This window comes from Oncorhynchus mykiss, chromosome 15, assembly GCF_013265735.2.
Source record: "Oncorhynchus mykiss isolate Arlee chromosome 15, USDA_OmykA_1.1, whole genome shotgun sequence".
Taxonomy (NCBI): Eukaryota; Metazoa; Chordata; class Actinopteri; order Salmoniformes; family Salmonidae; genus Oncorhynchus; species Oncorhynchus mykiss.
In genome coordinates, this window is record NC_048579.1 from 39,842,923 (window position 1) to 39,859,481 (window position 16,559).

General features: G+C 41.4%; 1 non-coding gene and 1 pseudogene across 2 annotated transcripts in view; both read right to left on the reverse strand.

Moving 5' to 3' along the window:
- Window positions 1-2,783: 2,783 nt before the first annotated feature.
- Window positions 2,784-16,559, reverse strand: part of LOC110490054 — a 32,182-nt pseudogene continuing 18,406 nt past the window's right edge. The window contains exons 7-13 of the transcript XR_005036297.1: window positions 16,447-16,497; window positions 15,879-15,949; window positions 13,534-13,654; window positions 13,282-13,309; window positions 7,602-7,700; window positions 7,261-7,362; window positions 2,784-5,761 (exon numbers count right to left, since the gene is read on the reverse strand). The product of XR_005036297.1 is annotated as an autophagy-related protein 16-1-like (transcript). The remainder of the gene's footprint in view (window positions 5,762-7,260; window positions 7,363-7,601; window positions 7,701-13,281; window positions 13,310-13,533; window positions 13,655-15,878; window positions 15,950-16,446; window positions 16,498-16,559) is intronic.
- On the reverse strand, window positions 13,757-14,025 carry LOC118938969. The gene has a single exon (XR_005036363.1).

The following is a 16,559-nucleotide window of genomic DNA, read 5'->3' on the forward strand; positions in this document are numbered from 1 at the left end:
ACATCCATCACCTCTTTCATGTTTAACATCTTCCCGCACAAAGCTTGCTGATGAATTACGCAGTGATAACTAAGAAAGTCAGGGAAAGAATCATCCCGTTTGCACAATGCAACGAACCCACTAATGCAGCCTACCATAGCGGGTGCCCCATCGGTAGTAATGGAGACAAGCTTACAAAAGGGCAGTTGGAATTTGTTAGCAAATTTCATAAAAGCTTGAAAAATATCTTTGCCGTCCTTTCAGTGGTAAAATGGCGAGTAGTTCCTCCTCTATACTCGTGTTGTCAAATACCACTCTGCTGAAAATGCATAACTGTGCCACATCTACCATATCTGTGGACTTGTCAAACTTGAGGAAATAACACTCGCAGGTGTCAATATCCTTCTTCAGTTGATCCTCGAGGTTCTCCGCTATTCCCTCCCCTTTCTGTGCAACTGAATGTCATTGATGGCAGCCATAATTTCAGTCTTATTCTTAAAATCCCCAAACAACAAGTCTACAGCCTCAATAAATGCTTCCTTGATCATCCCCCCCATCTTTGAACGCCGTTTTATGTTTAGCAAGAACGTGAATCACACGATAAGATGCTATGGTTGCCGCCTTCCCTTTGGCCACAGGCCTTGTTGAAATTGGCTGTTGCGCTGCCAGTTGATTTTTTAGTTCTTGTTCTTTCTTCTTCTTCGTAATTCAGTCTTTGGAAAATCTCTTTCCTGGGTTTTGTGTGATGTTACCTTTCTTTGGGGTAGCGATTGCTATTATGGCAGATAAGGCACACACATTTTGAGTATGACATGAAGAAAAAATAATCATCCTCCCATTCCTTGTGGAAACGGTATACGTTTTTTTGTATCCTTCCCTTCACTCATTATTGCTGCTGTCGACCACACAACTTAAGAACAATTTAAGAACGAGTCTGGCTACAAAGTTAGCTAGCTAGCTACCTGACTGGCATCACTGTTACTTCGACTTGGATTTGCCGGGCGGCATTTGACCGCGCTAACTAGGCATACGTCAATAAGTGGGCTGGGACAGGTCGTATTTTATGTAAATCACTTTTCAGACATTGCTGTGAATGGAGGACTGTCGAACGTTAAAACAGAAAAAGATTATAGGCATTGATTTGTGTGGCTGAATTTTAGTAGATGTATAATCATCTCACGATCGACTGGCAAGCACTCCGTGATCGACCAGTAGATCGCGATAAACTGGTTGGGCACCCCTGCTTTATGAGCTCTCACTGCAGTAGTTCTTGGGCTAGCTTGTTGTCAGTTGAATGAGTGACAAGGCAGCTGTAGCTGTACTAAGAGCAACCAAATATAAACTCTTTGTTTTAAACTTGATTTCCAAGGTGAGAGAGTTGTAAAGCACATAATATAAGGAGCGTAGTTATGTTATTGCTGTATTGTTTTCATTACGTTTTCATAGTTAGTTTAAATCCGCTAGCATAGAAGCTACTGCCGTTGTCATGGTAACTGAGGCTGTCTGAATGGGCACTGAATATAAACAAAAGGGGAAACATTGTTTATTGCTGAGTATTGAGCGCTAGATGAAGAATAAGATTATCAAATATATTTGTGCTGAATAGATCAGTGCTGAATTTGTAAATCGGGAGGTGCGAAACAAAAAGTGAGCATGAGAGGGGGTGACGTGAGGAGCTCTGAGGTACAGGAATGCATAAGAAATGTTTTTTCCTTTATAATAAAGCATTGCATATCATCACATTTGCGTAGTGTTAAAGAGCAGAAAGAGTAAAGTTGCATACATGGGAAAAAAACATTTTGTGGCCTGGGTCAGGGACATTTTTGGCCTTTTATAAAAGCATTTCATTCTATGTAATTTTACATGACTTGAGACTTTGGCACTCTGGCCTCTTTCTAGAGTTCCTACTTCCTGACCTGAAGATCACTGACGTCATGATTCGACCTTGTTTTTTTTTTCCCCCATAGTTCCCAGTTGTCTTGAAAGCACCATAATACCGCAGAAATGATCGAAATGACAGGCTACTTCGACAGTGACAAACTGAAAATCTGAGATCAATGAAAACAACCTTGAATCTATCAATAGCCTAGGCCTACGTGTGTGGAGACACCTATTGTAATGCTACAATATGAGGTGGAAATGATAGTCCTAAAAATGCTTTCCACTTTCACTGACTCAATCAATGATGCCAGCTCACTAGCTGGTGATGGCCTATATGCTCGTACCAAAAGCCTTTCTATCTTGCTCTCTCTCGTTTTGTATCAAATATTTTGGTAGCTTACAGCTAACAGATTAGACTCTTCTCTTTTCAGCAGGAGCCATTTGCTTTCCAACCTGTGTTTTCCCGAATTTGTAGGGTATTTAAAATATTGGGAAAGGCCAATTTTGTCTGCATGATGTTTGTTCACTGACAGATTGGCCTCATTCCCGGCAGTAGACAACGACTTGTTATTGTGCTACACTCCACAGCTAGGCAATTTTAAAAATAAGCTGTTTATCCTCTGTGGCAAAATTATAGGCTTTCTCATGGTGTAGTAGGCTATTCTGAATTATTTCATTTCTTTCTGAACAGACAGCAGTAACTCTATAAATTTTGCAAATCTGTCTCAATTTATCAGGCGTGCTGCAGTTCCTACAGAACACTTCGTGCGGTTATAATTCTATAAGGAAATAAATTATTAAGTGCAGTGCAGGAGAGATGAGTTGCAGGCTGATGTCTATCTGAGCAGAGGGAGAGAGATCAAAGAAAGTGAATCTCATTCTAGTTCTGTGAGTGATACAAGGAGAATTAAGTAAGAGGCAACTCGAATGAACTTTGCGTTTATTAGAATGTTTACATTGCAAAAAGTGACAATTATCTTTCATAACATTAGAGGTATCGGATCCAGCCAAATAGATTCCAGAACAAAACAGTACAAAACGGAGAGGTGCCTAATCCTGTTTGGGCAGGATCCGGTTCAAATTAAGCACTGGAATAGATCATTGTAATACTTGTTTATTAATTGTATAATAATAGAGCTTGTCAGTTGAATGAGTGACAAACCAACTGTAGCTGTACTAAGAAGAGCAACCAGATATAACGTCAAACTCATAGTTTTAAACTTGATTTCCAAGGGCTGGACAAAATTCACACATGGCAACAACAAAAAAGGCCAAAGAACGTTGGCTGATCTGGAACACTATTGTGAAGCCATGTCAAAAGAATTGAAACAAACTGTTGCTGAGCCTCTCCTCACTGGAGTGATGCTGAGAATAAAATGTTCCCTAAATGGCACCAAAAAATGTCTACCTTATTGTATTTTGCCAATACAATCTGTTATTAGGATGAAACTGAAAAATAACAACTCCTGAGTTGCCAACTCTCACGCATTGACCGTGAGACACACGGTAGCGGTGTGACCAGGCAGTGGCTCGGGTGGTTGATGTCCTTGATTATCTTTTTGGCCTTCCTGTGACATCGGGTGCTGTAGGTGTCATGGAGGACAGGTAGTTTGCCCCCGGTGATGGGTTGTGCAAACCGCACCACCCTCTGGAGAGCCTTGGGGTTTGAGGCTCTCCAAATTGCCGTGTGCCGCTTAGGCCACCCATTGTGACTCGCTCGTGGGCATTCTGGCAGTATGTTTGATTGTGCGTTAAGAATTCAGCATAGCAAGTTTGTATGAAGGTCTAGTTATTAATGGGTACATAGTTCAATAGTAATATCCTCTAAATGCTCTGGTGATAAACTTTTTTGCCCTGTTTCCAATTGTACAGATAGCTGGGAGGACCTATTCAAGTAAGTAAATACATTTTGAATATGTATAAAACATGTATTATTAGCTAACTAGCTAAAGTGCAGGCTAACTCAAATGAGCTGCTAAATGAGCTAGCTAGTTGGCTAGCTAACTTCACATACTGTATAGATAGCTAGCTAAGTGAATTAAATATCACCATCTACCTAACTTCATATTAGCTAGCTATATTGATGTATTTATCACTGTAAAAAAAAAATATTAATTTGTAGATAGGTAGCTAGCTAACAGCCATGGATGAGGGTGATAGGATAGAAGCCTCAACTATCAGTGAGCGAGTAGGCTATTCTGGATAGGGTAGGTACTATGAGGTTTCTGTGTTATGCACTATAGCCCATTACCATATATATTATTGAATATTATCTGCTGTTGGCTTGTGTGGTATGTATGTGTTATACAACATAGCTGACTTGAAACATTGTTAAAAGTGTCAGGGCCAGGGGACTTTCTCATGATGGAAAAATACAGAAGACAGGGCACATTCAGAGCGTGGGGTTGCAGAACAAGCGGTCTTTTGTTAGATAACAGGAGCCAGGTGCGAGATAACGGTATGGAGCATGAGAGCCTGGATGTTCTTCACAGCAACACTTACATCTATCAACAGAAGCGCCAAGAGGCGGGGACCCGCCTGAGTGCCTGAGCAAGTTTAAACCTCGCCCAGTCTCAACTGTGATAGGCCAACAGACGGGTTGGAACTGTCTATCACAGTATAAAGAATACTGTTTTACATACGTCTAGTCAGTTCTCTGTTCTGCCCTGCGAGGTGGGACAGAGAGCCCGTATATACGAAAATTGCATTTACCACTTATTGCTTAGCTAATAAAAAATACATAGTATACAATCGGTGACTCATTGTCATATTTATCCTGATACCAGATTCGAATTGACGCAACTCTAACAGTACCTTTGTGTAGTTCCTGTCCCTAGAAGTGAGGATGGGGATAACAGTAACATAATATTCAGTGAGGTGTAATTTGACTATAATGAAGTCTGTTTCTTGTGAGGTTTTCTGTCCTCAGATAAAGAGAGCTATGAAAGCCTGTCTACATATGAAGAGCAGTGGTTCTCAGTCCTCGTGCACATTTTTTATTTTGTCTTCGTCTTGCACAGCTGATTCAAATGATCACGCCTTTTCTCCAGCCCAGTTCAACTACTTAAGTACTTGATGTGATGTGTTGGTGCAGAGCTATAACGACCACTTAACAGGCCCTGTGGGTAGCCAGGACAAGGTTTGAAGACCACTGAACTACAGTATTAAATGACCCCTGACAACCTCAATGCTCAGCAATTGGATAGGATTAAATGTATAGAAATATTGTGAATCAAACGGGCATCCCCATTCAAGTCAATGATACGCCCATTCTATTTCTGTGCATTTAATTATATTCTATGGCTGGAATCCAATCAGATAGCTTTTGAAAAACTGGGCCCAGGAGGAGCAGACAGACTCCAACATTAAAAGCCTATGCCCACCCCAAGGTCATGTAAAACTAACAATGTGTCCAATTGCAGCTGTAAAAACAGACAATCCAGCTCTGGTTATAGTGGCAATTTGGCAACAACTGTTTTATAAGTTCAACTGTGACTCACTCGCCTTGGTTGGGTATAATTTCAAATGGATATATGATAGTGTTATACTTAGAGAACTGCCTTCATGGCTCTTCCACTGACACTTCCAACTGGACACAAACTAATTATCTGCTGCCCAACAGATGACCTCCTCCTATAGGCAAGCCACCCCCCACGCATTTGAGCACAGAATGGTCCAATGCCAATGGGGGGATTGGACATTAGAGGGTGGGGCTAGGGAACCCCTTGTCCAGTCTGTGCTTCCATTGAACAGTCCAGACAGACAGCCAGCCAGTCAACCGATGGCAGAGGGCTAGAGCAGAGCCAATCACATGTCGGACCAGAGCACGGCCTTGCTGCCTTTCTCCACACTAATCACGTAGGCTCCCGACGGTGACCAGGACACAGAGTTGATGGCCGAGCTGAGAGAGAAGAGAAAACAGAACGTCAGAATTGAGCAGGACGGCAGAACAGGAGTATCAGGTATCTCAGAGATGGAGAAAGATCCCTTCCTTTCATCTGTGCCATAATGGCTTCTATGACAGCATGGGCAGCACCATAGAGGATTTTTTTCCCTCCCCAATTTTGTGATATCCAATTGGTAGTTAGTCTTGTCCGTAGGGAATTTGCAGCAATGGCCCTCAACCTTCGCCTCTCCCGAGTCCCATGTGTCCTTTGGAACACGACCCTGCCAAGCCGCACTGCTTCTTGACACACTGCTTGCTTAACCCGGAAGCCAGCCGCACCAATGTGTCGGAGGAAACACCGTCCAGCTGGCGAGAGAAGTCAGCTTGCAGGTGCCCGGCCCGCCACAACTTGGCCTCGGCCCGGTTGTGACACAGCCTGGGATCGAACCTGGGTTTGTAGTGACACTAATTACTGCGATGCAGTGCATATATCAATGCATATATCGACTTGTTGACTGCTCAATCCACACAGCAAACATTGTGGGCTAGTTTAGGAATGCTGTGTTGCACGTTAACGTGACGTCATTACGGCATGTACATACATTATATAGGTACGCACGTCAGCTTTGACATTTGACGGTTTTAAACATCGGGCCGTTAAACTAGATATCGGCCGATACCGATGTTGGCATTTGTAGCTAATATTGGCCGAGTCCGATATGTTCACCGATATATCGTGCATCCCTACTATAATCCATACCTGTTTAAGGCCTCAACCTCCCCCAGTAGCCCAGGCAATAGATCCATTTTTTTTTAAATGGCTCACTCATGCTTGTAAGCAATGCTCAATCTTCTGGAGATATTATAAAAACATCCCTCCCCTATATTACATTTAGAATTTTAGACAGCGGCTTCCCTTCAGTTTCAATCGCAGAGCTCGAGGAAATGTATTTTGTTCACGTCAGTGTATCCGATTCTTTTTTAAGCATATCAAAATGCTGATCAATAAATAGTTCAAGATCCTATATATATTATCCAGAATGTTTGTTTCGTAGTTATCAGCTAATCCACACTTTCTCTGATTAATTAATGGGACAAGCTGTGCCCTAACACGCCACACTTTGAAGATGCTAGAACTATCAACAAGTACTTTCCCTCGGTCAACAAGAGTAATGAACAGCATCAGACAACCCCATAGTAGACTTGTTGGACCTTCAGTCCATTCCCGGTGGGGCACTCTTGAGACCCTCTTCCCCCATCCTTCCCTGACCCTTGCCACCACTGCTAAAATTTTAAGGGAAACTCTGCAAAAAAGTCCCACCCAGCTCACTACTTAAAAATGGTAAAAGTCCTCAATGGCCCTGCCCGTTAAAAACAGGCTTTGTGGCACGAGATCTGTCTATCCAAGTCTATGGCTTATCCCTCAAATTCTGAACCTGAAACTTAAAAAATGCAAAATGGACTAGAAAGAATTGTCCAAGGGAGACGATCCTACTCCAGAAGTTCAAACTTACCAGTGGTTCTGGCCCAGGGTGCGGTCCAACTTGCCCGTCAGGACGTTCCACACATACAGCGCTCAGTCTGCAGAGCCCCCCGCCACATAACTGCCATCGGGACTGAGAACACAAGGAAACAGGAGGATCAAAACAAGGTGCTCGAGTGGAGACTGATGGGACTGTGGTTGGATAGGTGAGCATGTGCACACTTTCATGGAGGATGGTAGGGAATTTGACCATGACCAATGTTAGTAAAACTATAAACCAATGATTGGGCTCTGGTCAAAAGTAGTGCACCATATAGGGAATAGAGTGACATTTAGGGCACCCATTGGTATAAAAAGGTGGTGTCCACTCACCTGAAGCTGACTCTGGTCCAGTCAGTGCCACAATTGAAGCCCTGAGCACTGGGAGGAAAGATTGGAAAACACTGTTGACAAACCTCCAACACCACTAATCTATATCAGACCTGGGTTCCAATAATATTAGGTTTCCTTTGAAATACGTTGAGTGTCAGACAGGCAGGGTTTGCATTATTAGGACTATTCCATTGCCCACATACAGCATCTATTCACCAATAAGAATAAAAGACAATCTCTGACCACCCATGCAATCACCTCAGATTATCTTAATTGACAATATGGATGAGGCTATCCAGGACTACAAATTTACAAGAAATAAAACAGTGCTGGTTTGACATCAAGTGGTGTGTGGTGGTCAGGTAAATGAGCTTGAGTCTACAGTACTAAAGTGACATGTCCCTGTACCTGAAGGTCTGACGGACCGTGTTGCTGCGCAAGTCGATGATCAGAACAATCAAAATGAACTGACGGCTCAAGCTAAAAAACGTTAAGTGTTGCAAGAGGGGATATTTATTAGAGCACACCGTATTGTACAAATTCAGGTAGGTCCTTCCCGTTTAGGCAGATTTTCCTTCCTCTGGGTTCCTAATGAACACACCCCAGGACAAAAAGCCAGTGTCATGATAATAAAATGACCCCCTAGGCAAAGACCCCATACAACCATTGCCCATGACACAAATGCACTGGGTATGTATGATTTCCCCAGCTGGGTTCTCCACCTCCAAACATTCTCATTATTTGGATATTCCCCTATAGCAGCATGAGACCCCCCCCCCCCCTTTTCTAATTTGAGATCTACTTTAAAAATGTAAACATGTCGCAAGTATTGGGTTGTAATTTGAAATACTTGCTACACCAGAAGTTAATGGTTATATGAAGGAGAAATGTACATGTTGCGGTCACTGATAAGGGTGGAATGTGGGTCGAGGTCAGGTCAGATGAAGGAATAGTTTATTACCCACGTAAATTAAACTTCCTGCCTAGCAACAAAAATTGTTTAGTGGTGTTTAGAGAAAAGGAGGATACGCTGCCTAAAGCAGGGTATAAATACTTGTGGGTGAATACACTTGGTTTAAGCTTTGACTAGTTGTCCGTTACTCTATTTAGAACCTAACAGTTGGCTCTGCGAGCAGGGTTCACCACAATTATACAGTCAAACTAGAGTCCGAATCAGTGAAACAGGAGCCAGCACCAAGGTAGGCTCAGTTCCTACACCTGTTACCACTCATTCTGACATATTGGGCAGATGAGAATCGTAGGCTGAACAATTATAGGATACGGACCTAGAAAGTTTATTCAGTAGGCCCATTGTGTAACGACAGGTCGTAAATATATGGTGTAGGGTAGGTTCCTTTAAGGATAGGTCCTGAGTGGAGGTGTTTGTCAGCAAGATACATTAAAATATATGGTGTAGGGTAGGTTCCATAAGGATAGGTCCAGAGTCGAGCTAGTTCTTTGCGAGATCTGTGAGTGACACTACAGTGTCTGGTAGGTTTCGTTCAGGATAGGTCCCTAGTGGGGGTGTTGCCCTGTATGGATAAATTGTTAGGCTTGTGTACTAGTACGGTAGGTTGTAAAGAAGTAGTCCATGGAGAAGGCCAACCGGAGGTAATGTGGATGGTGATAAGGTTGTCTATAAATTCTGAACAAAAGCCACATTCATGGTTTTAAAAAAAACCAAGATATTCAAATGTGTGTATTCGTAGTAGCAATAAGGAGAGAGGTTGGTTTATGCCCTTTTGGGAGGGGAAACCCTATGTGGAAATAGGAAGACAACTGAATAGTTTTGGTAATGTGTGTTGTCAATGATGAGGCGTAACACTGGTATAAGACATTTGGTCACCCGTAATCTCCAGTCGTAAATCTGCAGATGCTTCAGTATTGGTTCGAAAAACAAGGTATCATGACCAATTAATAGGCACAAAAACCATAACTACTCTCCAGGGGAAGTGGGTATGACTTCCTTGGAAAATTGTTAATAGAAGGCATATATCCCCATAAGATGACGCCGGAAAAAATGGCAGCTGTTTTACAGGCCCCCTAACTAATTGTGCTATTGTGTTTTTTTTCAAAGTTATTTGTAACTTATTTTGTACATAATGTTTGCCACCGTATCTTCTGGATATCAGGACAGCAATCACTCACCTCGGATTAGACAAAGATTAATTCTTCAACAAGCAGGACGCACAGGGTGTACTTCAGACACCCGACAAGGCCAAAACCCCAGTCATTGGCAAGAGACGCATGTATATAGGACACAGGGCGGGGTGCCTTGTAAGGATCCTCCGATGGCGAGTGGGAAAGCTGCCCTTACCTACAGTATTATTTGCCAATGTACAATCATTGGACGAGGTACGATCACAAATATCCTACCATCAAAAACTGTAATATCTTATGTTTCACAAAAATCGTGGCTGAATGACAACATGGATAACATTCAGCTGACGGGATATACGCTGCACCAGCTAGACAGAACAGCACACTCCGGTAAGACGAGGTGGGGGGGCTGTGTATATTTGTATACAACAGCTGGAGCGCGAAATCTAAGGAAGTCTCTAGATTTTGCTCACCTGAAGCAGTCTCATGATAAACTTTGATGATAAATCTATATTTTTGTGGCTGTTTATTTACCACCAGAGACAGATGCTGGCATTAAGACGGCACTCGTCAGCTGTATAAGGAAATAAGCAAACAGAAAACTGCTCATGCAGATGCGGCACTCTTAGTGGCGGGGGACTTTAATGCAGGGTGACAAATCAGTTACCAAATTTCTAGCAGTAATGTTAACATTCTGGAGTATATGCAAATTGCCATCATACAATCTGAGGCAGCAGACTGAAAATTAATATTTAATTCATATGTAATTCAAAACTTTTGGCCACGACTGTATAAGTCATAAGTTTGTGATATTGAACATTATGGAATTACTATTCAAATAGGAGGGACTTTTTTGGGTTGTAATTTCAAACACTTGTTACACCAGAAGTTAATGGTTAACCTCTCTGGGCTAGGCCCACATGGCCAATAGCCAGGGAAAATGCAGAGCGCCAAATTCAAACACACATTACACATGCAAGTTAGCAAATTAAAGCTACACTCGTTGTGAATCCAGCCAACATGTCAGATTTCAAAAAGGCTTTTCGGCGAAAGCACAAGATGCTATTATCTGATGATAGCACAACAGTAAACAATGAGAGTAGCATATTTCAACTCTGCAGGCATGACACAAAACGCAGAAATAAAATATAAATCACGCCTTACCTTTGACAAGCTTCTTTTGTTGGCACTCCTATATGTCCCATAAACATCACAAATGGTCCTTTTGTTAGATTAATTCCGTCGATATAGATCCAAAATGTCCATTTATTTGGATAGTTTTATCCAGGAAAAACACAGCTTCCAACTTACACAACGCCGCTACAAAATCTCTCAAAAGTTACCTGTAAACTTTGCCAAAACATTTCAAACTACTTTTGTAATACAACTTTAGGTATTTCTAAACGTATATAAATCGATCAAATTGAAGACGGGATGATCTGTGTTCAATACAGGAGCAAAACAAACTGACGCTACTTTTCTGGTTACGCGCCTCAATCAAAAAGGTACACATGAAGTGACGTTCGTTCTGAGCTATGGTACTTCTTCATTACACAAAGGAAAAACCTCAACCAATTTCTACAAACTGGTGACATCCAGTGGAAAGCGGTAGGAACTGCAGAAAAGTCTATTAGAATTCTGGATTCCCCATGAAAACATATTGAAAAGACAGTGACTTAAAAAAAACAACATTGAATGGTTTGTCCTCGGGGCTATTTTGTAAATGACATTGCCGAAGTCTAGAATCGGTAGGACAGTGAGTTTTACGAGGGTAGGTATGTTTGGCAGCATGAGTGAAGGCTGCTTTGTTGCGAAATAGGAAGCCGATTCTAGATTTCATTTTGGATTGGAGATGCTTAATGTGAGTCTGGAAGGAGAGTTTACAGTCTAACCAGTCATCCAGGTATTTATAGTTGCCCACATATCCTAGGTCAGAACCGTCCGCGATCGGTTGAAGAGCATGCGTTTAGTTTTACTTGCATTTAAAAGCAGTTGGAGGCCACGGAAGGCATTGAAGCCCGTCTGGAGGTTAGTTAACACAGTGTCCAAAGAAGGGCCAGACGTATACAGAAGGGTGTCTGCGTAGAGGTGGATCAGAGAATCAGTGATGTATACAGAGAAGAGAGTGAGCCCGAGAATTTAACCCTGTGGCACCCCCATAGACTGCCAGAGGTCCGGACAAATGGCCCACACTGAACTCTATCAGAGAAGTAGTTGGTGAACCAGGCGAGGCAGTCATTTGAGAAACCAAGGCTGTTGAGTCTGACGATAGGAATGTGGTGATTGACAGTCGAAAGCCTTGGCCAGGTCAGGTAATGTCTCTTATCGATGGCGGTTATGACATTGTTTAGGACCTTGAGCGTGGCTGAGGTGACCAGCTCGGAAACCAGATTGCATTTTACCTTTATTTAACTAGGCAAGCCAGTTAAGAACAAATTCTTATTTTCAATGACTGCCTAGGAACAGTGGGTTAACTGCCTGTTCAGGGCCAGAACGACAGATTTGTACCTTGTCAGCTCGGGGGTTTGAACTTGCAACCTTCCGGTTACTAGTCCAACGCTCTAACCACTACGCTACCCTGCCGCAATAAGCTATAGGAGATGAGTAAATAAATGGAAGTTAAATCAAATTGTGCTTCACATGAAATCTATTTTCATGTTGCTCTTTATTGCTCCAGTGTCTCATATCCCACTGTTTCCAGGAACATTGCTTGGCAATATTGCCTAAAAAGGCTATGATACACTAGCAATTTTTAAGGGGAGCCAATAAAATAAAAATTCCCCAAATTCAGTATATTTTCCCGAATTCTGTTCTCAGTTGGATTTTTTCCTGGTTTTGGATCATTGTGTTATTCATTCAGAATTGCAATTATTTTTAGAGAAACAACGAAATGGGGTGTTCCAAGTCTAAATCACATCAGAAGACCATTTAAATCTGGGGAAAATACAAATTTAGATTGATTGCAATTCCCCTTTAATTCCTCTTCTAGGAGCAAGGAATGTGTTTGCTTGCTTAGTTTTTGTACTGCTGCTGCTGCTAATTTCATGTCAGAGGTTGAAAAACAAATGGAAAGCATACATTAAGCTTTACTAGGGATATGGTTAGGTTTACCGTTTTGGTAAATTAATGATATGTACCCATTGACTTGAAGAAAATAACTTATAAATGCCTCATGAGGTTAGTTCAACTGTCTTACCCCATCAACACATCAAATACAAGCATATTTTACTCCAATGTTTGTTAAAGTAGTTGTAAAACAGTATATAGCCTCAAAACTAATTTTGATATCATGGATGGTCAGTCCTTGTATCCATAGCTCTGGTTTATATATTTTGAGAGTGGTTACATTTCTCCAGCCCTATCCCGCAGCTTTTCACTGAAATGGACAGGGAAAAGACTTTGTTTTAACTGTAGATTGCCCCTTTAAGGTTAGTAGACAGTTAGGTGGACGTCTATAAACCATCTATTGGGGACTATCCGAATAAAGTTTCACCCTCCACACTCACCTGATGTCCCAGAACTGCACTTTCTTATCGAACTGGCTGCTCATGACACTGCTCTGTGCAGACTATGTCATTACAGCTGGATCCAGCAAACAGTCTTCATGCCTGAGAGGAAGAAACAGAGTGGGCGTTTAGAACTGACCAAAGGCTCCATCCACAAGAAAAACGAATCCCCAACGAGTAGAACATACACGCATGAATCTCTTAAAAAACAATCCACATTAATCTCTTAAAAAAGACGTTGTGTGGCTGAAAAAAAAAAATCCTTTAAAAGAGGAAAGAGGAATGTCAACGAAATGCTAACACCAATGGGGAAAAATACAACTTACAGACTTTGCTGCGCAGGTCCCACAATTTTAAAGTCCTGTTGTAGCTCCCGGAGACGATGAGAGTGTTGTCCAGGAGAAAACGAGCCGCCAGCACCTTCCCGCTGTGGCCTGTCAGTGTGTGCTGGGTGGGTTGTGCGACAAAAAAAACAGCATCTCTTATTGGCCCAGTCACATTAAGGTGAATAGAAAGAGCATTGCCTTTTGCGTTTGTGAAAACAGGTATGGTCTCAGTTTGAAAGTTGAGATCAGCGGCCCAGCCCCGTACCACAGCTTGATACCCCTTAGTGATTGGTTCTGTTGGATGTCCATCAACACAGTGACGCCATGGTCTCTTAGAGACACAGGATGTGAGGTTATCCTCTATGTCAGCAGCCCCTGTGTCCAACGATGCACAACTAGAGCATGCTGGGGGTAGAGCAGGGGCTGTTGGGAGCCGATGGATAGCAGGGAGTGGGAACTGGGCGTCAGACCTTTTACATAACATCATTGACCAACATATGACTTTTACAGTATCTGACAAACAGCCTAGAAGGACATTTTAGGCTCCAAAAATGTTCTTATATACATAGGGAGAGAAGTATTTCCTGACCACATAGCATCGATCATAAGAAAGCTGTAATTGCTGAAACCATCCTAAGAACAGTCTAGGGCTGTTCCCAACTAAAAACAATCTTGGTTCGATCAATACGTATTTTCTTTCCACCAATCGAATGGTCAAATTTTTAAAAAGTGTATTTTCCCCATGCGTTTTAATAAAATCAACTATATATACACAGCTTGTCTGATGCTTTAAGCACGCTGATGGATTAAATAATTACAACACAAAATGACTCAATAAGGAGCAAGAGATAAAGATAGCCTAACCAGAAAAAAGAAAAAACTGTTCCCGACCCTCCTCCCGATGGCCTTCGCAGATACTTCCATTACGCTCCTGAAGTTGCCAGGAATAGGCTAAAATAAAATGTATAATAGTCTTTATATTAAAAAAAAAATTGTAATTTGGTTAATCTAAATTAAAATGATACAAACCTAAATGTTACTTAATTAAATTGCCACTGCCAACTATGTAATAGCCTACATAAAACCAACACATAACATTGCAGCCTGCAGGTACAAAATATCCTGCTAAAAATAACTATCCTATAAATCACATTGGCTACGCATGACCTGTCTGCAACGTACTTGAAACATTTGTAGCAACTACCAACTGTGTCTGGCCTGAAACTCACTTTTTTTTATTTATATTCTGGGCCCTCAGTTTATTGCACCAGTGAACTCAGAACAGACACAGCTGTAGGCTATTTGTGCAAGTGATATGAAGTAAATCGTAATTTGACATTTGCATGTGTTGAGTTAAGATAATCAAAAATACTGTCAGACATATCCAAATTGGGCACATTTGTAAGCCTACTTTTGCGTGCAGGCCAGGTAGCCTTGGCCTACTTTTATATGCATAATCAGGTGCATATCCTTACTCACCATTGACAGGACCACACCAAACAAAAGACCAAACTAAACCAAAACTTGTTTCTCACAAGTATAGCATAGGTTGTGAACTCTGCAAAGGTGTCCACTCCGACAATAATAATGGGCTAATAATGGTGAAACGTCTAATAATATTATTGAATGGATTAACAGAAATGACAAATTATGGGAATTAACAGTAAATGAAGGCTAATACTGGTGATGAATGTAATGGGGAGTTGATAGACACGAACAATCAATGGGCAAACAACTCACAATAAAGTTGTGAAACAATGAATGCTCACAAAATGGCTGGAGATCGCATTCTGGAGAGAGAGAGACTTGCCTTGTACATCCTAGCCACACTCCCCTTCTTGGACGATAGCATTCCCGCAGCCTAGTCGATGGATGGATAAATAAATAAATCGAGATAGATAGAGATATATATATCGATCTATCTATTTATTTATCCATCCATCCATCGACTAGGCTAGCTATATATATAGATAGAGATATATATATCGATCTATCTATTTATTTATCCATCCATCCATCGACTAGGCTAGCTATATATATAGATAGAGATATATATATCGATCTATCTATTTATTTATCCATCCATCCATCGACTAGGCTAGCTATATATATATATATATATATATATATATATATATATATATATATATATATATATATATACACACACACACACAACTACTCAACTAAAAAAAATTGTGGTCGACCAACAGCCTATCGACCAAACATTCGACTAAATGGGGTCAGCCCTACAACCTTCACTTGCATACTACAGCAATAAGTACAAGTGAATAAGGTTTGTTTTGTTCTGGATGTACAGAAGGGCCCTTCTGAGGCATACTTACCCTCAGTCTGTAGTCATCCACAGCACACAGCCTACTGGCAAAGTCATTGGACGCAGCCAGCAAGTAGGAGACTTGAGACACATAATATCACAATTAAACAGTGAAGTGGAAAAGCATCATTGCATTCAATAAAAAAATATTTTTAAAAACAAAAAAAAAATCTAGTTTAAAGTATTTAAAAACAATTTTTAACAGTACAATTTTCAGGTTGTAACAGTTCACAAAAGACCAAAGAGCTACAGTTGTGACTCCAGCTTAACTTGCCGTGCAAGCATCCACAAGCAAAAAACAGAGGCAACCGTTAACATGTTGTCCGCCACGAATGATGCAGTCCTTGAGCCAATTAGTGACAACAATTCGAGCTCAAACGGGACAGGAGATATGCTTGTTCAAAGTTTGGAATTTTGTAAATGGCGTAGCTCTATGGCAAGACGCATCATTCATCAAAATTGGGCTAGATTTTACGTGACTAACATACGTACAAACAGAATAATTAGTCTCCCCTCCCCCATTTTAGACAGGGTAGGATATTAAGCAGTATGACACTCACAGCACTGTCAAACTATACTGGTGATCCCGGAGTTGCTGCCAGTCAAAGCACCCTTCGGCTCACAGCGACCTGCACACAGGAAGAAAACGGGGATTGATTAGTGCACACAAAAAGTTTTGCAAAGGAAAACA